The sequence below is a fragment of the Adiantum capillus-veneris genome, chromosome 12 (genome assembly GCF_014529385.1).
Source record: "Adiantum capillus-veneris isolate H3 chromosome 12, ASM1452938v2, whole genome shotgun sequence".
Classification (NCBI taxonomy): Eukaryota; Viridiplantae; Streptophyta; class Polypodiopsida; order Polypodiales; family Pteridaceae; genus Adiantum; species Adiantum capillus-veneris.
This window is the reverse complement of record NC_140942.1, coordinates 111,873,287-111,898,697: the sequence shown is the minus strand read 5'-3', so window position 1 is coordinate 111,898,697 and position 25,411 is coordinate 111,873,287. Positions and strand designations below refer to the sequence as shown.

Genomic DNA, 25,411 nt, shown 5'->3' with positions numbered 1-25,411 from the left:
GTGGTGCACGCTGGGGGAGGAAGCCGGTGCCAACTGATGGCATGGCAGAGCCTGTTCTCGCGGCCTTGAAGGCCATTTTCTTGAAGGTAAAATGGGAGGGCATTAGCGACATCGCTAATGCCTCCCCGGCATGAGATGGAGGGCAGCCCCATGTGAAGGAGAGAGGAAGAGAGAGATTTCAAGGGCCACCAGGCTAGCTCGTTTCAAGGTCGGCCAAGCAAAGGCAAAGGCAAGGAGGGAGGCGAAGACTAAAAGGGAGAAGTAGGAGAGAGAAATAGAGAGAGAGGAGGGAGGCCGAGACTAAAAGGGAGAAGGAGGAGAGAGAAATAGAGAGAGAGGAGGCTGGTGGAAGATAGGTCAAGGGAAGGGCCAAATAAAGGTGATGAAGGAAAAATCAAAGGAGCCGTGCAAGGTTGGGTAGTCCAAAGGGGTAAAAATTGAAGGAAAAAAATAAAAAATAAAAAAATAAAAAGTGCATAGGGGCAATAGCGACATTGCTAATGCCCCCCCCCCCCCCCCCCCCCCCCCCCCCCCCTCCAAGTGCAAAAAAGAGAAAGAGAGAGCAGAGGAAAGCAAAGCGGCTACCTCCTCCCAAGGTTACCAAATGTGAATGCCAGATAGGCCAATAAGAGGGCAATTTCCAAAATTGAAGGCCCCCCACTATAAAGGTCATTTTTTAATCAAATTAGGGCCTTTTCTTTGGGCCGTTTGAAGCTTGCAAAGTGGACTCCACTGACAGACCTATTCCTTTGTACTTTTTTCTTGAAAATGGCCATGGTGATGGCAGTGAAAGCTTGTGTACATGCCTTTTGAAGTGCAATCCAATCACTATTGCCCCACTTGGATTTTGTTTCCCCTTCCCCCCTTCTCTTTCTCTTGCTTTCATGTTTCCCCTCGCTGCCGGAAGTGTGGATGTGTGTGCCCCCCCGGACTGACGGTTTTTTGTGTGAGAGAGTGAGATTGAGCGGCTGTGTGTGTGTGTGTAATGGTAGAGACAGATCGTGGCAGTATGTGTACATGGTGTGGTGGATTTGTGGAGTGTGTGAGCAGTGGAAATTGAGAAGGTGGTGGTATGCTAGTGAGAAGAGTGTTTATGAAGGTGATTTTTGAGAGGATAGGGGTGTTGTGGATACCCTGAGCTATAGAGAGGCCCTTATGTTTGTGCCAGGTGCGTTCCCTCATTCCCCCTCTCCAGCGGCCTGCATAAAGACCAGGCAGACTATCCCAAGCCTATTTTGCAGATTTTGCTGAACGAATGTGAGGAGTATGGTGCGCTTTATAGACAACACAATCAATGCATGAGCTTGCGTATCCTTTACATCCCAACGAGCTTGTTCTGTCGTAGGCAAAACAACTCTAACAACAACAATCCTTGCAGCAAGACTTGCAACATCCTCAGAACCAGGACGTACATCAATTCCTTGCACAATATTCTAGACGCCCTTTGACACAAGAATATGTTGCATCATGTAAGCCCACATAGGGTAATTGTCCCCATCAACCTGTCCTTAGCAGCAAACATCTTGAACACATCTGCGTTGTTGTCAGCCATGGAAAATGTCTGCACCACTTGATGTGAAAATTGCCCAAAATGAGGAGAAATTGAGTGAGACTAGCACGTGCTATATAGCACAACCTGCAATAGACTGTATAGGACCTGTTATGCAGAAAAGAACACTGACAAAAATATGCACTAAATGACGAAATTGCCAGTGCAGACCTGCCTGTAGTGGAAATGGAGGACGAAATGAGCGTGAATAAGAAATCTAAGCAGAGTAAGCTCTACGACCGAAATTTTTATTGACTTGTGAACACTTGAAAAAGCTCACTGAAATCGAAGAAAGTGAGCAGGCGTGTACTGGAGCGGCTGGTGACTAAGCCCAGGAGGATGCAACCTACTCTAATACCAATTGTTGGAATTAGGGTTGCAGGAAAACACGCACAACTTGGAGAAGACGAAGGAAGCTCAAGGCGCACAACTGAGAGTGTATTACTTAGTGTGCAATGGAAAGATAAATAGCCCTAGAGTGATGGGCGTATATACAATGCACGGGGGAAAAAACCTCCTAAAGAGGGACAAAATGCCCCGATGGTCCTAGTGTGTTTACAGACATCACTACCACATGTATATGGTAACATAAGTATCTACTAGGTTTATAAGAAGTGGACTAAGACTTTTGTGAAGATTATGTTTATGGTAAACAAAAGAGGGTAATCAAGAAATCAAAGAAAAAATAAAAAACTTGAGTTGGTTCATTCTGATGTTTGGGGTCCTGCAAGTACACCATCACTTGGTGGCTCATTGTACTATGTAACATTCATAGACGATGCGACTAGAAAAACATGGGTTTATGTAATGAAGAATAAATCCGATGTGTTTTCCATATTTCAAAGGTGGAAAGCCTTTGTGGAGAATGAAATAGCTACTAAGGTTAAATGCCTCAGGTCCGACAATGGAGGAAAATATTGTAGCCAAGCTTTTGAAAGCTTTTGTGCTAGCAATGGCATTTAAAGGCAAAAGACAACCCCAAGGACACCTCAACAAAATGGGATTTTGGAAAGGATGAACAGGACAATCATGGAGCGAGCACGAAGCATGTGGCTACATGGAGGCTTACCTCTTGAGCTTTGGGCGGAAGCATTAAGTACATCTGTGTATTTGATCAACCGGTCACCATCAACGGCATTGGATGGGGGAGTTCCAGAGGAGGCATGGACAGGTAAACCGGTGAAATTCAAATTTTGACCTAAAAATCAAAAGAATTTCAAGTTTACCCTTATTTTCATGAGTTAGGGAGAGGGAGAGGATCTTCTTTATACATTTTTAATGCCTCACATCAATATCAATATAGAGAAACCTTTTAAAAACACTAAAATAAAGAAAAAATCATATTACATGTAATCAAATGGTGATCAAAAGACTAAAGTGCAAACAAAGGGTACATTACATTTAGTGTTATAGTTAAACTTTTCATGGTGAGAGATTTGCACGTTTTTCTCTACCAACTCCTCTATATGACCTTCTTAGGCCAAAAACCTTTTGAACCATCATAGACACCTTTTGCCATTGCCTCTTTTAACAGCACCTTTCACTCAGTAGAAAAGTGTGGACTTTTCATGGTGAGAGATTTGCACGTTTTCTCTACCAACTCCTCTATATGACCTTCTTAGGTCAAAAACCTTTTGAACCATCATAGACACCTTTTGCCATTGCCACTTTTAACGGCACCTTTCACTTGGTAGAAAAGTGTGGACCTGGTGCAAAATTATCAATGGTCAACGATGTCTCTCTCTCTCTCTCTCTCTCTCTCTCTCTCTCTCTCTCTCTCTCTCATTTGAGAAAAAAAGGTGTTTAAGTGTAGTTTTAGTCAGCTAATTTGCAAAATTGCAGCTAGATTCCGATCTTGCCTTGAAGGAAACTACCAATGCAAATACTTCAAAGGTGAACCTAATCTTGCCTTGAAGAAAACCACCAATGCATATGCTTCAAATTTCAAGCTAAAAATTGAAAATGTTTTGAAGGGTGCCCTTTTTTAATGGTATAAAACATTTTTTAGCAAGCCTTGTAGAGTGACTATGTGTGTGTGTGTGGCTACGCTGCAAAGTTACATACAAATTGACACTTATGGCAATAACCTCTCTCTAAAGTCAGTTTAATCTCTTACGCATAGAGAGAGAGAGAGATATGCTTTCTTTTAGTTAGAGAGAGGTAGGTGATTCTTGTTGACATATGTGAGATGCCTTCCAAGCTTCATGCAACTACCATCATCAGGGAATGCTCTCCTGGTAGTTACCATGTCATAGCCCTAAAAATCAACAATCCATTGCACTTGTTGATAGCAGTCGTGTACATGCTACCACCACTAACGTAGTCCTAGTTGCAAGTGCCAACCTCTCATTGCCCTCCTCCTATTGGAAAGTGCCCTCTTCCAAGCTATTGCCTTCCTGCTCGCGTGATTCCATCTGGTGCCCCTGTTGCTGCAAGTTAAACCGTGTCATTGCCTCTGCTCCTGCAAGTCAAAAAAGTGTAAGTAGCTTGCTGATCCATTTGGTCATCGCTCAATTGCTATTTTCTCCCTACTCTCTGGTGCCCTAAATTTCTCCCAATGTTACCGTGTGTAGAAACACCTACCCTCCCTTTCAAAATCCAAGCCAATAGTCGGTTGATGCAACTTGCCTTGAGGTGAAGGATTTAACATGAAGTTGCATCTCACCTGCTAACAATGGGCATTGCAAATGGAAGAGGCTTGTAGGAGACTTTAGAGAGAGAGAAAAAGAGAGAGGTGAGTGCCGGGGGAGGGGTCTACACACATCTGATGGGGAACCCTACATCTCCTCCTAATACCTACATGTTTTCCTTCTTAAGCGAGTGCACACAAAGCGCTTGCCACTCTGCTCTGCAAGCCTCCCTATTTTTTCCCCTTCTTTCCATGCCTTTGGGCTGTTCTGGGTGTTGTGTGGGCAAGAGACAATGAGGAAGGTGTTTGGGGAGAGCGTTCATGGGAGATTTGAAAAGACTGGCTCCCTCCAATCGAGGTGCTTGGACTACTGTTGCACCCTTTCCAGTGAAGGGTTGTGAAGAGGCCCACTGTTCATTAATACTCCGGTGCTAGCTAACTCTCCTACACTCATCTAGCCGCCCCACCTACTCTTTTCAATGAGCGATTATTTCCCTCGTCAATCTTGCATGTCTCTTCTGATTCTCCTCTACCAAACCTGGGACACCTCTCTCTCTTATTGTTTCACCTGTGTGCAAATTGTGCAAAGTTCACTAGCCGGAGGATCGTGCTTTCAACACGTGTCAAGGGGAGGGGGCCTAAATCCCTCTCTCTCTCTCTGTGTCTGTGTGTGTGTGTGTGTGTGTGTGTGTGTGTGTGTGTGTGTGTGTGTGTGTGTGTGTGTGTGTACCGACAATCTCTCTCTCTGTATCGCGCATCACTTGTGTCGTCGGGCTCATGAGAAGGGACATTTTTCTCACCCAAGATCATCCCCGCTTTACTAAAAATGGACACTCCAACCATATTAAGCTAGGTATGTGGTGCCTCCCACTTAGAAGCTCGTGATGGCACTATATATAAACAAAGAGAAAGAGTTAAGCATGAGGTAAGAACTATATGAAAAATCATGAGAAAAAGTTCATTTTCCTACATTAGAAAATGTATAAAGATTCTTGAGGCATGTGCGTTCACATGAGCTCTTCTCACTCGAGTACTAAATTGTGTGTTGTATTTAATGAAGCCAAGGAGGTAATATCAACACAACACACAACCGCACCTGGAAAAGTGAGAATTAGAAATTGTTCTGATAGGGATTATATGTTCTCAAGCCCATTGCTTGCCCTTCATTATGTACCCCATCTGTTATACTATCGACGTCTCTTACATACCACTTGGTATTCCTTATTATCGTAAACAACACAAGCTAGTCAAAATGGAATGCATGTCTAGCTAGGACCCATTGGGGCTCTCCAACTACCCACCAGTAGCCCACCTACATAGACCTTTGGTTCCTCACCTGCTAGTAGTAGTTCAAGATGAGGGTAGCCCACCTAGCTAGGTTGTGATTCCTCCCTCATAGTAGTTCATGTTGTTGTCTTCATCAATTTTAGTTATATGACTTCATTTTTTTTAACTACTAGAATGTTCACCATGTTTCGTTGTAGGCCCAATGAGAACTTACAACGAGTGGCAGAAAGGCTAGGAGCACACACACCAAGTGTGAGACGAGTGATCTGCATTGGGCACGGTCTCGGAGGTGCATTGGCAACACTTTGTGCGCATTGGCGTCGATATGTGGCATATCCCAAAGCAGAGATATGGTGTGTGACAATTGGCTCACCACGTGTTGGAAACAGAGCATTTGCAAAGGATTTCCACAAAAATGTAGTAAATAAAGGAAGAAGTTATCGTGTGGTAAACAAAGACGATGTCATCCCAAATATGCCACGTTTTGACCTAATCTCCCATGGTCGTAATGTGTACAAACATGTGCGTGGGTTGATACATTTCAATGAGAAGAATCCCCATACCATAACTTTGAAGCATGGAGGTCGGCGTCACCCAATCTTGAGTTATGCATGTAGCTTGAAAGATCATTCAGCCCACTCTTATGAAGATTCACTACATAGGATGCTAAATAGGTTTCCTCATCTTCACCAACGCATTGCACACCTTCCACATCCTCGCCATGGAATTTTAAGCATCTAGTAAATCCAAAAGTGCATCCACCGCTATATGAGGAGCTAGCCTTTTACAAGACAATATTGAATTCCCAGACAATATTGCATTAGGCAAGAGCTCAAAGCATGTTTCTATGGCAACATATAATGGTAGACATTTTCACTACAAACATACCACCAACTAAATCGTACCTAAACGTGTGTACCATGTTCAGAAAAAAAAAAGGCACAAATGTAGCTACCAAAATGTAATTATGATTGTGCTTTGCTCGTGAACATAGAGAAAATTATAATGAGAAATATGTTATTAATACTGATGAGATGGATCTTTATGTCATTGTGTACACTCAAATATTAGCCTAATTTATGGTATTGGTGAGGTGATTTTGTACTTAACTACAACTAAATGTGTATTCCAAATTATGACAACACTGCCACAAATGTACTAATTGAAATCAAGCTATGGTTGTCAAGTCAAAAAGTCCAGTTTGACTGCCAAATCTACCCTTGATACATCATACACGTATGATGTCTGTTGGTGAATTTTTGTCTAGAATTGATGCACAAGTATCCACAAGTCTTCAGCAATGCTTCCCAAGCACTTTTACCAATTTTCCATGTAGAAACATGCACAAAATCACAAGGTTCCTATTTTTCGCCGTTTTCACACACGACTTTTGTCTTTTGGGGACCAAATGTTGGTCAAAACTTTAGTCTTAAGGTGTAATTAGGATAAAATACCCCTTTAGAACACTCTATTGCAGTCTGTTTTGGAAAATTCGGTCTCCTACTAGGCCCTAAGACATCATACATGTATAATGTCTGCTGATAAAAAAATTACAGTTTTCTCATCCAGATCTCTTGCATATGTGTTCTTTTATGCCCAACATCACTCATCCATGCACAATAGTCTACTCAAACTTGTTTATTGCATGCTATCCTTAAAATTCAACTTTTCAGAGATTACAAATGAAAACAAGCATACAAGCAAATAACTCGATGATGGATAGCTCTAGATCACAATCACGTGTCCTGTCTACAACTACTCTGCTCATCATGCATGTGGGGTTTTTCAATTCTGGGTAGAAAAACACTTTACTGCCACACACGGACTAGTAAACACTTTTACAACACCACAACCAATCAAAAACCAACAACTATACTAAACTAACTAAAACTTATTACTGTGAAAGACCCATGCGAGACACACACTCCCTAGAACCTCTTGGATCCTACCTAAAGTAAACTAGCAAGACTTTGGCGAACAAGAGAAACTTTCACCTTGTAGGACTAGTCTAAGGTCACCTACCTAAGGCTCTTGTCCCTAGTTCGGTGCTAATGTTGTCAGGAAAATACTATGCTCACTGTTCCTAGCACAGTAAGAACTAGGCCAACAAATAAGATGTCAACCAAGGACGGATCTTGACCCGTAGGCGCATGGAAACAAATAGATGGGTGTCAATCACCTACTCCACCTTCTAGACACAATCACTACCAAGGGAAATCAACTCAAAGCACACTATATATGCACAGTTTCTACCTTACCCACGACGGCTATGTTCTCCGAAACATGACTGAACGTTGTCGAATTGTCACGAAACTCAAGGAGTAGCCTCTACACATCTAGAGGACACTACCCTAAATTCTCTAACCCAACTTACTACCTGTAAACACTTGGTGCAAAAAATATGTATAAAGATAGACAAAAAAATACAGGTTATCGATTCTCAACGTGTTTCGGCCTTAAGTGTAGTTCAATTCACCATGAATGCAATGACATATAGCAATCACAAAACGGATGCACGGTTAGAGAGAAAACTCACTTTGAAGCTCGTGGGAGAGCTCTACGCGAAGGGACCAGAATTGTGCAAGCTTGGCGTTGAAGCATAGCTCTCACCGTTGCTAACACGATAGTGTAGTTGCCTTCATAATGCAGCTTCTGTAGTGCGCATAGAGAGTAAAAGAAAACCTCACACTCTCTCACACAAAATACACAATCACGTCACGCTTAGTTGAGCTCAAAAGATGATTAATTCAAAAGTTGTCCTTAGGGTTACAAAATTTGGCTTTTATACCTCACCCTTGGAGGTTCTAATTTATTAAAATTACCTCCCACTTTCTACCATGGTTTCAACTGATCGGCATATTTAATATATTACAATCTCGAAACTTGATTGAGTCTTAAAAAATATTTTCAGTTGAGTCCATCAATTAAATGATACAAAATGGGCTTTCCAGTGTTCAATTGTCAACATAATGCTAGTGAACATTCATCTTAGGAGAATGCCACTTCCAAGCGGTTGGCTTCTGAGATTGGGGAACCTTCTTCTCGACACTCTCAAGCAAAGTTGCTGATAGACCCCTTTTCGCGTGTACAAAGTAGCGTGTATATGCATGGTCACATGTACAAAAAGATGTAAATATGTGCATCTACGAGATTTGCAAAGTGGTTTCAAGTTTTTTAAAAAGATGCAACATATACACATTGTGAATAGTCAGGTCCGTGTGCCAGCAGTCGGCGGGCACATGTGCATGCCTGCATAGGGTATCGAGGCCTTGGATATGGTTCCTAGTGGCTTATTTTGGCTCTAGGGAATTTGTTTGAGATTTCTAGAATAATGCAAGTGGGAAGTGTGGGCACTCTTATCCCACCCGAGAAGTTTGGCACATGCAGTAACTGTCTATTTATGGTGCCTGATCTGCGGTGATGCGTGCACCGCCCTAGTAGTTGTCGAAAATGGAATTTGGGTATGTGGAAAATTGCTTTGGGTATCAAGGATCAAGGGCACAAAATTTGGTGAATTTTGGAGTCTTTTTGCGATTTTTCCGCGAAAAATGCCTATGGGGTCAAAATTGGCTAAAATTGGGCCAAAAAAGGTAAAAAATGGTCAAGAAAGGTGTGAAAAGGCTTCAAATTGCCACATCAGTCACAGTGGCGTGAGTGCTCAAGCTGAAGAAAAACTTTTGAAGTCAATACTTTCACCTCTTTGTGTGTGGGAGGAAGCAGGGTTCCTACAGGTGGTCTAGTGCAATCCCATCGTGTTCGCGTCCTGTTTTCGAGTATGTGGAGGAGTGAATGAGAGCTTTCTCTCTTCAATTTTGCACTTGGGAGAGTCTACGAAAGTTCTGGGGTTTCCATGGATGTGTGTGTGCGAGGATTGAAGGGAGAAGGAGGGACTTTCTTCAAGACTATGTGACCCTGTATCGGTGCGATTTGGGTTGGCGCTACTCCAAAGAGTCCACAAAGTGGAGTTTGGTGAAGGCTTTGCAATGGTTTGAGAGAGGCCTTTTGTGGATGGATTTTTTTAGTTTTTGATGGTTTTTCTTGTATATATGGGTCACCATCAAGTGTGATTTCAAGTGTTTATTAACTCGACTCACCTTGTAGTGTTTGCGGGCAGGCAAGGGCTTGTAGGTCGAGGTGTTTGGAGTTTGAATTGAGCTTGTGGGTAGTATTTTTATTGAGCTCTTGAGTGGTGGTGTGTGTGGGTTGGAATTTAAGTAAATTCCTTGTGGGATGTTGAGTTGTCTGGGTGTGTGAGTGTGCGTATAGCGTCCTTTTCTCCATCATCCTTTGGCGATCCCGCTAGGGAGCGGAAATTTGCAGGTTGAGTACCTAGGTGAAGCTGCGGTTTTGCTGTGAAGTTTGAGATTCATTGAAGAAAAGTGGTGGTTTGGTCGAGGTGCAAGACTTCAACTTTTGTGGAGTTACTCATGCAAGGGAGAACTGATTTCGAAGGGATGGCGTATAGTTGGCCAGTGTTCACAGGGAAGGAGGATCTGAGGTCTGGATTGCGGACTTCAAGTGGCATATGCTTGGTATGCATATTGTGAATGACGAAGCAAAGCTTCATGTATTTCCGCTTGCACTCAAAGGAGAAGCTCGCGAGTGGTTTGAAGGTTTAGAGAAAGACAAAAAGCAAACATGGGAGTAGGTGAAGCAGGCAATTTTTGATAGGTTTGGAAAGAAGTTAACCGCAAAAGAAGCAACAACAAAATTGAGAGGTTTGCAGTAAGATGTTCATGCTAATTTTGAAGAGTTTTTGCAGCACTTCAAGGGACTTTGGGTACAATTAGAGGACCTCCAGGGGATTTCTTTAAAGTGCGTCAGTTTATGGATTGTCTCTATCCAAGTGTAAGGGAGAAGGTCGATCAAGAGGAGCCTTCTACATTTGAAAGAGCCGTGGAAATTGCCGAGGCCAAGAGCAAGAAGATCAAGAGAAGATGGGAGCAAGGCATGACACATGCTGAGCCAGTTGTGGTGCAACCAATGGTCCCTATGGTAGTGGATGATAGAATGGAGCGAGTGTTTCAAGGTCCGGATCCCGTTACGGCCTGGGTTTTTCATGATCTTGCCAATCAGTTTGCAGGAGTTAAGAATTAACATAATGAATAGGAACCAAAGAGAAGAGCGGCCAGCTGGGAAAGGTAGGAGACGAAGGCTACAAGGTAGATGCTACAATTGCGATGAAGAGGGTCACTACGCCCCTGATTGTCCTAAACCACCAAGAGAGAGAGGAGGGATATACCCCTTATATGGGCGTGGCCGAGGGAGAATAGAAGAAAATCATCAAGAGCGGTCACTAGAAGCACCACCTTCGCAACAACAACCACAACCATTGCTTGCAAATGGAGAAGGCAGAGCTATGAACATCATTACCATTGAGCATCAAGATGTGGATGTTTTGGCCAATAAGAGAGATAGGCATGATAGGGAGAAGGAGACAAAAGAAGAGAGTGAAACAAGAGCAAGGAAAGGGAAGGCTAAAGTAGAAAGACAAACCAGACAGTAGCAAGAGGCGATGAAGAAGGAAAATAGGTCTAAAGGACTACCCTCTTGGCCAAGGTGTTTAAGACTATGATATTGTCGACGACATATAAAATCAAAAGGCCAATATATCTTTTGGTTAGTTGGTGGCTTTGAACGCTAAATTGAGGAGGCAGTGGACCAAATGTGTGAGTACGTGGCTTCTTTCCAAAAATGAAAATCATCAAAGCATGGTGCCATCCTTAAGGGTTGGTCACCTGGTGGATATGGTGCCAATAGTTGAAGCTATGTTGGGAAAGAAAACGAAAGTGAAAGCATATGTGGATGGTGGTGCCTAGGTGTGTGTCATGACCAAGGCTATCATGAAGAAGCAGGAGTCAAGATGTCAATCAATGCTTCAATCCGTATGAGGATGGCCAACCACAAAAAGGCAAGGTGTCTTGGGATAGCTGAAGATGTGAAGATAAAAGACTTGGGGATTGAGTGCTTGGTTGATTTCTATGTGATGCAAGCATGTGAGAATGCTTATCCGATCATTTTAGGGAGGTCATGGCTTATAACCTTGGTGCTAAGCAGGATTGGGGCACGGACTTGATCACCATCCCCGACCAAGAGAAAGGAAGGACCATTGTCTACAACATGAAGACACATGAGAGCCATACACAACCCCTATTGGAGATGCAAGATACAAATTCAATAGAAATTATGTCATACAATAGTGATGCTTCGTCTACATCATCAGAAGAAAGTGTAGAGGAAGGCTTGATGCAATTATGTCCTGATCTTTTTGCGATAAGTGTCAAAAAGGAAGCATTGATGCATGAGGGGAAGGTGAAGGAGGAGAAGAATAATACAAAAGCACTTGTAGAGCCTGCCAAAGTGAATGCAAGGAGCATGCTAGGAGAGGATTTGACAAAGAAAGAAAAGAAGGAGTATGAAGACATGTTCACAAAGTTTCCAAAGCTATTCGCCATTGAATATACAAAGTTGCAAGGAGCTAAAGGGGTCAAGCATAGAATTGTAATGTCTATTGCCCGCAGAGGAGCAATAAGCATTACGGGAATGATTACCTGCACACTCTCTTACATTATTCAAATAGCAGAACACAAGAAGACAGAACTTAAGACAGATTAGAACAAATAGAACACCGCCTTCCTCATTGATGTATATCAAAACACAGAGTACAAGAGAGACGATGTATTTGATAACATGAACATTAGTGGTATATCCAAAGACAGGTATGCCCCCCCCGTATACAACCGCTGCTCCAGCGCAGATCGGGAACGGTGCAGACCCCCATCCTGTCTTATGATATCCTATGAATAACTGCCCCAAAGCCGCATGACTCCTAGTCCGCAATGTCCAGACCTCCGCAGGACCACATTGTGCGGCTTATGCCGTAACACCTGGCACGCACGGTGGATTGTGCGAACCCACACCTTAGCCCCTCCGGTTGGAAGGTTTCGGTTGTTGTTCTTCGACCTGCTCTGGTGAGGAAGAAATGTCGATGTAGCCAAATCCTCAAAAATCTTCACGATGAGCCGAATACACCTCGGCCAAGAGATGTGGATCTATCTCAATGTGCTCCGGGCAAGGATCCCTTGGAATAAATTGTGTTGGCAAAGAAACAGACCGAGGCGCCCGCGGCAAAGGAGCAAGAGGTGTATGGAGAGGATAATATCGAGACATGTATCTATTTAGTGCACGCCAAAAAGGAGGACATGGTGGAAGACTGAGAAAGAAGGAATGAGTCAAAGTCTCCACTCAAAAACATAACCTGCACCGCTCCTTACGAAGGCAATGTATCACTCGCTGCAAACGAGTGACATGAGGATGGGCCTCAGCACAATCTTCTGTAGCTTGCACCCAATCAACAATATCAAAACCTTCTGGAACAACATTCTATGACTCAGGTTGCCTCATCACAACCTGCTGAGTTGGTTGCTGCACTATCACCTCAACAGTCAGCCTTGTTCTCCAACTTTGTAGTTGATTCTCCAAAAAATTGTGGAGGTCCTGCTGCATCTCCACTGCTAAGGCATCCAGATCATTCATGCTGATCATCACATCACCAGGAGGAGATGCTAAATAAGTGGAAAGGCTATTCTGTGTTTGCAATTGTAGCAATTCATCTTGAATAGAATCCACAAACACAGAATTAGCCCCCTTGAGTGCCTATAGTTCTTCAGTTTTCCGCCGTGCTGCCGTAGTTAAGTATACATTTTGATTTGTTAAATCGGCGATGCTATCCTCAATATTCAAGACTACTAAAGAGACAGCAAAAGATAGGCCAGCTACATCTAGGACAATGCCCCGAAGTAATCCTACTGGCTGCACTCTTCTTTGATCTGCCATGTACGTTCCCAATCATTGAGTCTAAAACACTCACAAGCTGCTTGAGTACTAATGTCCGCTCGTCCATCTAATAGTACCTTGTCGATGTATGTACCATGATATCTGACTGGAAGCTCCGGAATGCAGGTATCCGTGATCCTATTTGTCGGTAGCGGGGCTGACTCGTCCCCATCGCCTACTGCTATCGCAATGTCCACTTCCCTCAGCTCTTTGAACTTCCGGCTTAGCAAGGCATTATGAAAATTTGGAACCAATTTCAGTAGTGAACCCAAAGGTACTTGTATTGGCGAATTGAGGATCTCTTTCCAAACTGAATTCCAATCATCCCCTTCTCTAGTAGGGAGGGAGTTTAGGTACATTCTCTCTCTCTACCCAAAAGAGTGGTGGTCCTTATGACAATAACTACCCTCCCCCCTTTTTTTTCCACATCATCAAGGGCGTCCATAGCCTTAGCTCAAAAAAGCACTTTTTTCAAAAAATTCAAGAGAACCTTACTTTTACTCAAAACTTCTCCCCAACCTATATATATACCCAAAAATCAATTTTCTCTCTCAAAATCTCACTGCTAGACTTGCTTAATATCAAACTTCCCACCTTTTTTTATTTCCCTCCAAAATCACTCCCTTCTCTCTAACTCCTCTCTCTCTCTTCTCTCTCCTACTTTTCAGCACACACTCTTTCTCCTTCCCTCTCTCTCACTCCTCTCCATGTCTCTTCTCTCTCCTACTTTTAGCACACTCTTCCTCCTTCCCTCTTCTTGTTGCAGGTCCGCTCCATACCTCTCCCTCCCATAGCTCTCCGCTCCATATTCCTCTTCTCCACTCCATAGCTCTCCTACAGCTCTCCATTCCATAGCTCTCCTACAACTCTCCATCCCAAAGATCTCCACTTCATAGCTCTCCTCTCCTCTCCACTCCATAGCTCTCTTGTGGCTTTCCACTCCATAACCCTCTTCTCCACTCCATAGATCCCCTGCAGCTCTCCATCCCATAGCTCTCCACTCCATAACTCTCCTACATCTCGCCATCCCAAAGCTCTCCACTCCATAGCTCTCCTCTCCACTCTCTAGCTCTCATGCAACTCTCCATCCCATAGCTCTTCACTCCATAGATCACCTCTCTCCTCTGTGGCTCTGTTGTAACTCTCCACTCTTGCTTAAGGCCAGCTTTATTCCCCTTGCCATGGAGCTAGGGGACATTACAAACCTCCCATCCACATCAAGATCGTCAAGTTTGAAAATGGTTTCTCTACATGTTTGACTGCCAAAGGACTTTGCAAGGTCGTAGCGTTATTACTTGCAAACTGGACAACAACGTCTTGTGCAAGACACACCAATGTGGACCTTTGGGTGCATGGCTGCCTTTACCCTAATGATCCAGTCATCAATGTGTATCCAACATTCAATAGCCTTGCTTGATTCTTACAATATATAGATAGAGGGGAGCACAATCTTCTTGGATATTGCAAGATATTGTCGTCTATTGGATCTCATAGCACACAATGGTCTTTGCATCCCTTAATATAGAGCCCATCATCTCTCCCTTGGCCCCTCTCTACCTCCTTCATTCTATTCTATACAACCCCATCTCTCCATGGTATGGATACAAATGACAATACAAATCTCCCATCCACAGCACGATCGTCACGGTAAAAAAAAAAAATGTATACATATCTGGTTGTCAAAAGAGCTTGCACCTTCCAAGCATTATGAATTACATACAACACAACAATGCCACATTGCAGGTGTAGTTATGACTGCCTTAGCGATTGAAATAGTTTGCTGCTCCATGGCCTCGTGTATAGCAACTATGCATAAGAAAATGGCACCAATTGACATCAATTCACAGCTACTTAGGAAGTCATTATGAAACTTGGTATTTGGCAGTACCTGTCTTCTGAATGCATCTTGTCAAACTCATAAAAAATACAACCCCTCCATCTGCTAGAACCATAGCACGTCCTTCAAGATAGAATTCTTGCTGAAAAATATTTTAATATTTAAAGCCAAAAACAACAAAAAATCATGTAATAGTTGCAATTCCTTAAAGCTGCCAGTACGGGAGTGAAGATGCAAAATATCTTACTGTGCTTGTATCTCGGTTGACAGAAACTGTCAAACCTATAGCTGAAGAACCCTTTCCAGAGGTATATACAGCAATGGGAGCAGTCTTCTCCACAAATTTGAGAAACTGGCCAACAGATTATTGGGCATTAGATCTACATTGCAAGACATACACATGACCTATAAGCAATGGCACTTGACAAACCTGCGATTTGGCAGTAGACGGATCACCAAGAAGTAAGACATTTATGTCACCTCGGAGGCGAACCCATCTGGCAGCTTCTGTGAGAGCTCAACACAATGCACATAAGGCAAAGCGAAGAAAGAGCCTCAAGAGTCAAAACAGCTAGAATAATAGCTCCACGTAATACGTTCCGAGACCCTCCAAGCAGCAGACAAGAAACTGCTTTTTTAACATCTTCATGACCGAAGATTGTGGGGGCAATCAAGGCACATAATGCTTGATAGGTGTCTGGCCTCCTTGCGAACTGCTTGAACTCGAGCTCCTGCCATAGATAAGATCATCATGCAAGCGACAAAAATATTTTTATTATGATGATCCTATACCACTATGCTGAAGAAGACTTACCTCATCCGCTGTGAATGAAGAGATCCCCCTTGATGAGCTCTCAGTTGCCTGCTCAATTCCCACAACTCTAATGTAGGGTTGCCTTATAGCACAACACCTTTTTATCTGCAAGGATCAAGTGATGGTACCACAATTGAGTTTGTAAACTGAGCGGCCAATTGCTACAAAAAAAAGGGACCTATCCAAGATGCAGGGTTGAGAGAGAGAGAGTGTGCACGCACCTGAGCAAAGGCTGGGGTCAGGAGTGGTCAGCTTGCACACAGGGGGAAAAATTCACAGCTTGGGTGATGTTGATGTTAAGCGGGCCTGTGAAGAAGGTGTTGTAGAGCTAGCAAAGACATTGCGGCGAGGTACTGATAACGGCCAAGAGGTTAGAGCACCACGTAACAGGAGGCGTCGCCACGCCTCCCATGACATACCCCAGGCAGTCCGGCAATTTCAACACCACTGAATTGCAGTCGGTGATGGAGGCCGGAGCTTGCACAAGCGTCTGCCCTGCTATGTCGCTTGCCAAGAGAATCATTGGCAGCATAACTACACACAAACCCATTACTCCATAGCCGAACTTGCTGCTTCTTCTTGGATTCCCGTCTACTACAAGCTCTCCTTGGCATAAACTCGAATACTAACAAACGCGCATTCTTCTCCATGCAGAATCCTTTCAGAGAAACCAGATTGACGTGCGACACGTTACCGATCGCCGCAACCTCTGCTTTGAATTCGTTATCCATGTTGTGTTGTGTTGAAACTCCAACTTGATCCAACCTCTTAACTGGCACCTTGACAAACCCATTGGCTTCTCTTTGAGTTGAGGTAGAAGCTGATAGGATCTGTAAGCACTCCATGAAGTCCAGTGCCCTTCCTCTTGCTTTGAAAGTGTCAGCTTGCACTCCCTGCCATAACTTGAGTCTGTGCCAAAGCATGCCACTGTTTGACATAGCTTCTTGCAAAATATATGTAGAGCTACTACAAGCATGGGCTAACACCTTGCTCAATTGGTTTCTTAGCAGCTTCTTAGAATCTCGATGGCGTGCAAGGTATGGGCAGGGTCAATCAGGACGCAAGTAGAGTTGAAGTTTGGCATCTGGTATTCCTGTGGACAACTGCATTTTCTGGTGGGATCATCTTGTGATGTGCAAGCGGGCTTAGTGAATGTGATTTGGAATCCAGGAGGACAACTACATTCTCTGGTTTCTGGGTTGCACTCATGCATGCCGGTGATCATCCGCTTTTTGCTGGTACAGGAAGTGGTGGCGCAATCAATGAGACTTGTTCCTTGAACGGGCTGTATTTGTAGCTGACTGCGTTATGACATGGTCTGCTATATTATACATTGTGCAGTTCTGAACGAGCGATTTTCTTGTTTGTGTTGTTGACTCCATGGTTCAGCTGAGCTACTCGCTTGGTTCAAGACACACAATGTGCGTAAGCTTTTGCAAGCGTACCTGCTTGCGTATGCTTAATGCATGATGTAGACGTCAAGCCACTTGTATCGCACGTACTTGGTGTCCGCACACCTTGAATCCTTCATTAAGGGGATTACTGCAAGAAGATGGGAAGATAGGTTGACAAAAAACCAACACAAACTGGATAGAGAGCAAGAGTAGAAGAAACGGAAAGGAGCAAACCAAAGATCTTAGATAGCTAGCTGAGGGGAAATTGTTAGATGATGAGTGCTGAGTTTCTTGTGTTCCGCTCAAAAGAGAATAGATGAGGGCATTATTTTGGGAGCAAAAGATGGGTGGAAGAGTGGTCTGACCAATAGCAAAATCTTGTGCCAGAAATTGGGGATGTGACAGTGGTTTTGAACCAAATGTGATCAAGCTTTGAGTTGTACACAGTGGTCACATCGTGAATTTGTTGCTTGTATCCACGCGATTGCAGTTCTTCTTCCAATTTTTGATACTGTGTGTTCATGAGATCATTGTGAATGTTGAAATCGCCAATGATGACGCTTGTTTGGATGTCAGTAGTCTTATCAGACACGCTATTTAGGAGCTACACTAAAGATTGCAGAGGAGCTTTTGGTGATTTGTAAACTGAAACTATATGAAACGAAGGCATATCATGCGCAGAAAAGAACGCCTCAATTATTTCGACTCCAGGAGCTGAGAATCTGTTGGTGGAATGAGTGGTCATATGCTTCCTGCAAAAGACCGACATACCAAATTTGTTGAAGTGGTGAATGTGGTTAAAATCCGGCGCAAGATAGTTAAACGCAACCTTTTCCCTTGTCTGTTGAAGGCACAAAATGTCTGATGCCATGAAGTTGGGATCGGATTTGATTTTGTGAAGATTTTTTTGATGGAGACAACGTTGAGGGACTGAATGATGTAATGCATGTCTTTGAAAAGGGAAGGGAAACAAACCTCATATTTCCATTTTGCATCTTTTTCTAGCCTCTCAAGCTCAAAAAGGACATTTGTATCAATTTTGATCTGGTTTGGATGTATCGGCTTCAGGATATGAAGATTAACAGGATCCTTAACTCGAGAAAGAGCTGTGTATACCAAGCCATGCGCATTGATTGCACTTGGATTGAATGCAACAGCTTGCATTGTCAAGCCTTGCGATCTATGGATTGTGCGTGCATTTGCTGCTTGAATAGGGAGTTGTGTTCTAGACACGCTATTCAGCAAATTATTTCCAATTTGGAATTCTTTTGTTGTTTCAAGTGTTGGTGTCAATTGTTGCTCAATGTGTTCATTGTAGAGCCGTGTACTTTCTGCACGCTGCTTTATCCCCGTCGAAGAGTCAAAGAGTTGTATCCATGCAATATGTGTATGATTTCTTCTCTCTATGTGTTTGAGGATTCCATCGGCACCGTTTACTTGGCCATCGCATATGTTGATGTTTCCACCAGAGACCAAAACTATCATCTCACTTTTGAGCTCTAGGACGAAAGCCAAACCTGCAATCATTTGGGGGTCGTTTTGAACGACAAGATTTTTTGAACATGTTTTGTGGAAGGTGTCTTTTGCATGTACTATGTATGGTTGGGTTGTCAAACCATCGAAGATAAGGCGATTATGTTGATTCTTCAAGTTATTCGTGAAGAATAGGTGAGGTATGATGAACTTGTCAAAAGGCTTGTTGGTGAGAGTGGAGTTGATGTAGAGTAAATCCTCGGTTGTGTGTTCAGCCTTTCGTATTCTGTTGAGAAGTGAAATGAACTTCTTATCTGATTGGCGCATTATTTTCTTTAGTTCGTGGCATTTAACATGTGTATGCCAGAAAGAGGGTGCGAGGAGCTCGATAGGATCTTGCGGCTCAGAAAAGACCCAGCGATCCCGGACTGGGCTTGCTTGGCAAAGATCTCCACAAAATATAACATCCAATGTACCAAATGGATCCGTGTGGTTATTCTTGATAGCACGAAGCCTTGTGTCTATGATTCTCACAAGTCTATTACCTATCAAAGAGGCTTCGTCAAATACAACTAGTCTAAGATTCTTGTATAGTTGTGAGAGCTCGGCAAGACTACTTGAAGAGAGGCCTACGTTCACTTGGAGAACAAGGGGCAAGCACAAAGCTGAGTGAATCGTGGTCCCTCCAAGATTGAAGGCGGATTTTCCTGTATATGCCATTAGCAAAGTTGTGGGGAGCTCAATGTCAAGTTGGATACCTAGATTATAATGGCGAATGAGTCCTTGGACTATAGTCTACAACAAAAAAGTCTTCCCTGTTCCTGCCCCACCCGTCAAAAACATATTGATAGGTTGTGCTGGGTTTAATCGTTTTCTGGTCAACACATCTTCGTAAAGTGATCGTTGTTCAATGTTCAGTGTTTCCATAAGTGCATGATATTGCTCATTTGGAAGCGCTAGCTTCTTAAAAGCAGGGAGGGGCCTTGTCACAAGTGGAGTGCGTCGAAGATCAAGATCTAGATCATACTTGTGAAGTTCTGCAGTTTGTGTTGTCGATGATGGGCACAATGAGGATTCTGAAATGTTGGAAGCTATGGGCTCCAATTTTGAGAAATTTTGACGATTCTCATTTATGATTGCAAGGTGATCGTTATATTTGTCCTTCCAAGAGTTTGGAGCTGGTTTGAAGCCTGATTCTTCACCAACAAAAGCAAGGAATAGCAAGCAAAGCTCATGATAATGTCTCTCAGGGTCTTTTGCCATGTTGAAGTTGGCATATCTAATGATGCGAGGCTTTTTTAGCTTGCGTGGGCAGCCTCGTACAAGTTTGTAGTTGCTCGCATACTCAGCCAAGCACAAGGATTGACAACTAGGTGGACGATGTGTGTACTTTGTCACAAGGTCGTCGAAGAAGATGTTTGTGTCTTTGGGTTGTAAAGAATCCAACGTGCTTCTCCTTTTAAGCAGCAATGTGCGTTCGTAGCTCCAGTCGGCATTCACAAATACAAATTGCCTGGTAGCACTATGCAAAGGTAGCGAAAGGGTGACATATGTTGCTTGTTGCGATTTCATTTCCTGTGCGTTGATAAAGGCCCCGCCACTTTTTTTCAATCGCTCCAATGTTGGCAAGTTGTCTTTCTTGCATCTTTCAAGTGTTTGTTTCATCGCCTTGCTTATGGATGTGTCGTTCTTTGTCATGTATGATGTACAGTACGCAGCATCACCGTGGGCATTGAAAATGAATTGAATGTCCATGTTTGCATCCCACAAAGCACATAGTTTCTTGTTGAAGTTATTTGTGAAGATGTCTTTTGGGTCTCTTTTTAGAAGCAGCGTTGGCTCTGAGAGATTTACGCAGAGCGCTTGGAGATAGTGCTCTTCATCGATGCATAGCATCTCCAACCACACATCAAATGACAATACAGGTTCACGACCCAAAGCAAGCAACTGCTCATCGATGCACACCTTTTTCTCAGCAAGAAGTTTTTTGGTTGAGTCACTCACTGCGATAGGATATAAAATGAGCGTCATTCTTGCGGGTGGACGCGGAAAGCCGAAGCGACATAAAGTTTTGAGTTTTTTGCATGTTTTGTGATGAGAATGAATTTGGACAGACCTTAAGGATTCATCAAGTTTGTCTTTGTTTGTGCTTATATGTGTGTCAATAAAGTCTACTAATTCAGTGTTTGATGAAACCCCAAATATAGGTGCATCTTTTATCCAAAGCAATCCATGGTCATGCTGGCTTCCTCTTTGTTGGAACTCGGTGACGAAGAAATAATTTATGAGCTCACCAAGTATACATCTGTTGCGTTTTATTTATTTCTTCATCTCCTTGAATCTATGACGTAATACCGAGCTGTCGTGATGGGATCTGATCGGACGAGAGCTCTAATGTAAGCACTCTTAGTGGGTTGTTGTTCTTGAATGATATTTGGATTCAATTTTGTCAAACAATCTATCAAAGGCTTCCACCTTTGCTCTGCGCACGAGAATGTGATGAAAAAAGTGGGTTGTTTCAATTGGCGAATCATGGCAAAAGCATTGCGCTTAAGCTTTGATTTGTAGTCAGTGGAAGTGTGCAAGCTCTCAAAGTCATTATAACCAATTTGTGATGAGAGCAATTTCTCAATGTTGGTTGTCGATTGGACATCGTTAGCTTCAAGGTGTCGACCTTGCAACTTCCCCTTACACAAGCGCACCCATATAGAGCCGAGGACTTTGCCAATGATAATCTTCATTGTCTTGAAAAAAATGTTCTCAATGTCTCTTGCAAACCGCCTGTCAACATTCTTAAGCTCCCATTGGGCCACTTTTTGATATTTTCGCTTTGCCAACAGATGATAACGTCTTCTTTCTCCAAAGAATAGCGTTGGAAAAAACAATTCTTCACAAGCTTCATCGTCAAATAGACTCAATGGAGTAAACCCCTCACAAGGTGCAACACTCTTAGCATGCGCATTGTGATCCACAACTTGTTGGGCTTAGTAGAGACCGTGGATGAGAGTGTCTGATGGTGCTTCAATTTCATCCGCGGATGCGTCAAATTCAGGAGACATAGCAATATCAGATTCTAGACAAAATGAAGACGGCCAACAAGGATCAATGGCAGCACCGTTTTCGATATACAATGGCTTTTGCATGAGTTGTTCTAATGCATGGAGCACAAATACGGGACGCACAACACCGCTTATATAGGCATGATCATACTCTAATTTTCGTTTGATCTCGACAATAATTACGGCTTGGTCATTAGCAAAACGAGGCAACAATGTTTGAATTCTTGACAAGTCTGCCATAACATTGACAATGCTTCCTCGCATTCCATATTGCCCCTCAAAGCTAAGCTCTCTTATTTGAGCAAATGGAATTCTAAGAGAAACAAGATGACGTTCCACACTATTTAGTTATGCAACACATTCAATGATATGGTTGAAAACAAGAGCACCTTGCATGCAAAACGGCGGAACTTGTTGAGACTTTAACGCATCCCTACATGCACCACATGCTAGTGAATTGGGCTTAGAAGTTGAAAGCACTTTCAATCCTTTAAAAAAAACCATCTCCTCATTTGAGAGCTGCGTCAGACTTTTGCGGAAAAAGAGAACATTGCAAGACGCACAAGGGTAGATGGGGACATCCAATATCTTTCTTGCAAATGTAGACAAGCGTTCTTTTGGAACTCTATCACCATTCTTTTGTGCCTTATTCCAAATTTTATAAATCTTTGTCATAACTTGTTTGGTTGAGAATGAAAAAGAACATGTGGTTTGAAACAAATTGGCTATCTCTTTAGCGTTAGCTATAGGTCTCTCTTTAATCAAGCAAGTAATCGCATCTTTGCTCCACACACAACGAGGTAGTTTCATATGGTTGGCAGATAGTGGAAGCCATAAAAACTCAGCGATGGCATTGTATGAAACAGGCAAAGGAGTTGTGGATGAAGATGCCAAATTAGAGTCACCACAAAAGACATAATTTTTGAGCTTGTTGTTTTGAAAGATATGCACATTACACATGACACCAAATTGACGACAAAATAAATCGACTAAGTGCATGCTTAAATACTGAGAGCATCGACGTGTAGCCATAAAGGTGTGGAGATGGTCATGCAAGGAAACCACATCAAGAGGAGAGAACTTTCTCCAAGGTACAACCCACACTTTTTTTTTTGAATCGTCATTGTTAGCTATATCTTCAACTATCACATTAAGAAGCACTTTTTCCAACTCCAAAAGAGACAAAGGACAAGTGAAGAGATAAATTAAAGCTTGCAAAACATCATGATTACTAGGAAAGGTGTACAAAAAGTTAGGCTCAGCATTCACCCTTTTACTGTTCACTACAAACGATAGAGGCGAGCTAGCCATAACACCTAGAAGTGCACTACAAGAACCAAAATATAAAAGAGGAGAGCTTAAGCCTCTTTGTATTCTGTTACATAGCCATTCTTGTCAACTAAAAATGTCCCATTTATTGTGAGAGCAATGAGAGACGACTTCAACTCCACCAAATTCTCATCGAAAAGAGTAAGAAAGGGTTGCGGAAGATTTAAAACGGTGTCGACCACATTCCCTTACAATATAACCATAACAGCTTCACCATTCTGCAAGTTGATTTTAGCTTGCAAAGAAGGCACTTTCAAAATCTGCACAGGCTACCCACAGGAGTAGCAAAACGGATTGCATATTTGACAGGGCTGACATTTCGGCCTTTGCATGTACCACACACACATACTCCACTTCCAAACTGTTGATATTTATAATCTCCAAACTTCCAAAAACCTGCACATAACAAAAAAAAAAAGTTTGGAAAGTGTCACACTCAAGGTTTGTTATCACAAGAATCTTTTACCTTCTTTCCAAAACCCATGCTTGAAACTTGCTTGGAAAGATGTTGCGAAAAAGCAGCCTTCAAGTTCTCAGGTAAAGGACAAATCAAAGTTGCATCAACAACAGATAAAGTAGTGGATGCTGATTTAAAAACGTTGATGTTGTGTGCGACACAGGAATATGATCCTTTTGTCTTCAAAGTGTCAACCATGCGATGGTAATCCACACGCCTAGAAGGAACAAATAGCAACTAGAGAAAGAAGAGAAGGGTATATCAAAACTCTACACTTTGGTCAAACTTGAACACTTAAAAAAAAGTACTTACACTTGCTCTGTCACTTAAAGCAGGCCCATCTGCAATGGTCAATCTGTAACTATCTCCACCATCAGCCCTAGTAGAAGTTTCAATATTCACAATAACAAAGGCAATAGTAGGTGCAAAATCAATAGCACCTTTAGCGGCAAGCAAGTCTATGATTTTGTGCTCAGGATATAGCTACAAAGCGCAATCGAAACTTTCACCCTTTACAACAAGAGTTGAGGCATTTGCATATAGCATCCACATGCTAGTTCCACCATCTTTCCAAACCTTTCTCTTTACGTATGAACCCTCTATGCGCACAAAATCCCCACAATCAAAGGACTTAACAAATTCGTTGATGAATACTTCGGTAACGACAAAAGTAATGGTGTTTTTTGATTCCCTATCTATCAAATTGGCTTTGAGATGACGAGCATAGTTGGCTTTGGCAATCTTATAGGTTCCGTACTTACACAGTACCTTGCCCTCGAAAGCAAACCGAAAGGTTATAGCATCAGAGAGTTCAGAGATACACAAAACTCTAAGGGCAGGCACAAGCGCTAATTGAGAAGTGAAATTATCACTTATAGGTTCCTCACTCTGCTTTGCAAAATTGATAGATGCAGCATGCAGGTCTTGATTTGGCTTCGAAGCAAGACCTAGTTAATAAATACCAAAACTTCAATCTCCGAAAAGCAATGGTTCATTTTACAAACTAAAGACAACAATAATCACAAATCAACATTACCACGAGAAAAAGTAAGGGCCTTTTTGAGAGCTTTCGATGAAGGAGATTTTAGGAGCTGTTGTTTAGGACTAAGATTTTCAAATATCTTCGAGGAGACCAAACCCTTTTGAGGAGAAGACAAGGCAGACGTTGAAGTCGGCTTGTCAACAAAAGGTGACTTAGAAGTGCTACGAGCTACTGAGATGCATTTTTTCTCAATACTAGAGCTTTCCGATTCCAACTGTGCATCATGAAGCTGAACATCATTGTTGTCCGTGTTTGGGTCTACAAAGAGGTATTTCAAATCACTACAAGCTTTTCGAAAAACGTTAAGTCAAGAATATTCGTTAGCTCAGTAGCTCTAACTATGAAGATTCCAGCTCAAAAACACTTACCAGCCATATCTTGATCCATAGCTGGTCGGATTAAAAAAAAGGCAGAAGATACACAGAGCACAGAGAGTCAAGGTAGAGAGCAGAGTGCCAAGGTGAATCAAGAGAGAAGAATGAGCGCGTAGAGATGTTAATAGAGCGCAGCCAGCAGAGAGATGCCAATATATGCTTTCAATTTCAGCACATAATCTACTTTGGAAAGAACGTAGTGTTCAGAAACACTTTTATAGAAGGAGCTAAAAGGGACCCTTTCATAAGGATGAGTCAAAAGATCTTAGTGTATCTTGACATTTAAAGCACCGAATTTAAGCAATCACTATTCCAGAAGCTAGCCATTATA

At 42.6% G+C, this 25,411-nt stretch overlaps 1 pseudogene; it reads right to left on the bottom strand.

Annotated features, from left to right (window-relative positions):
- Positions 1-21,146: 21,146 nt before the first annotated feature.
- On the bottom strand, positions 21,147-25,093 carry LOC147446325 (uncharacterized; annotated as a pseudogene).
- Positions 25,094-25,411: the final 318 nt, after the last annotated feature.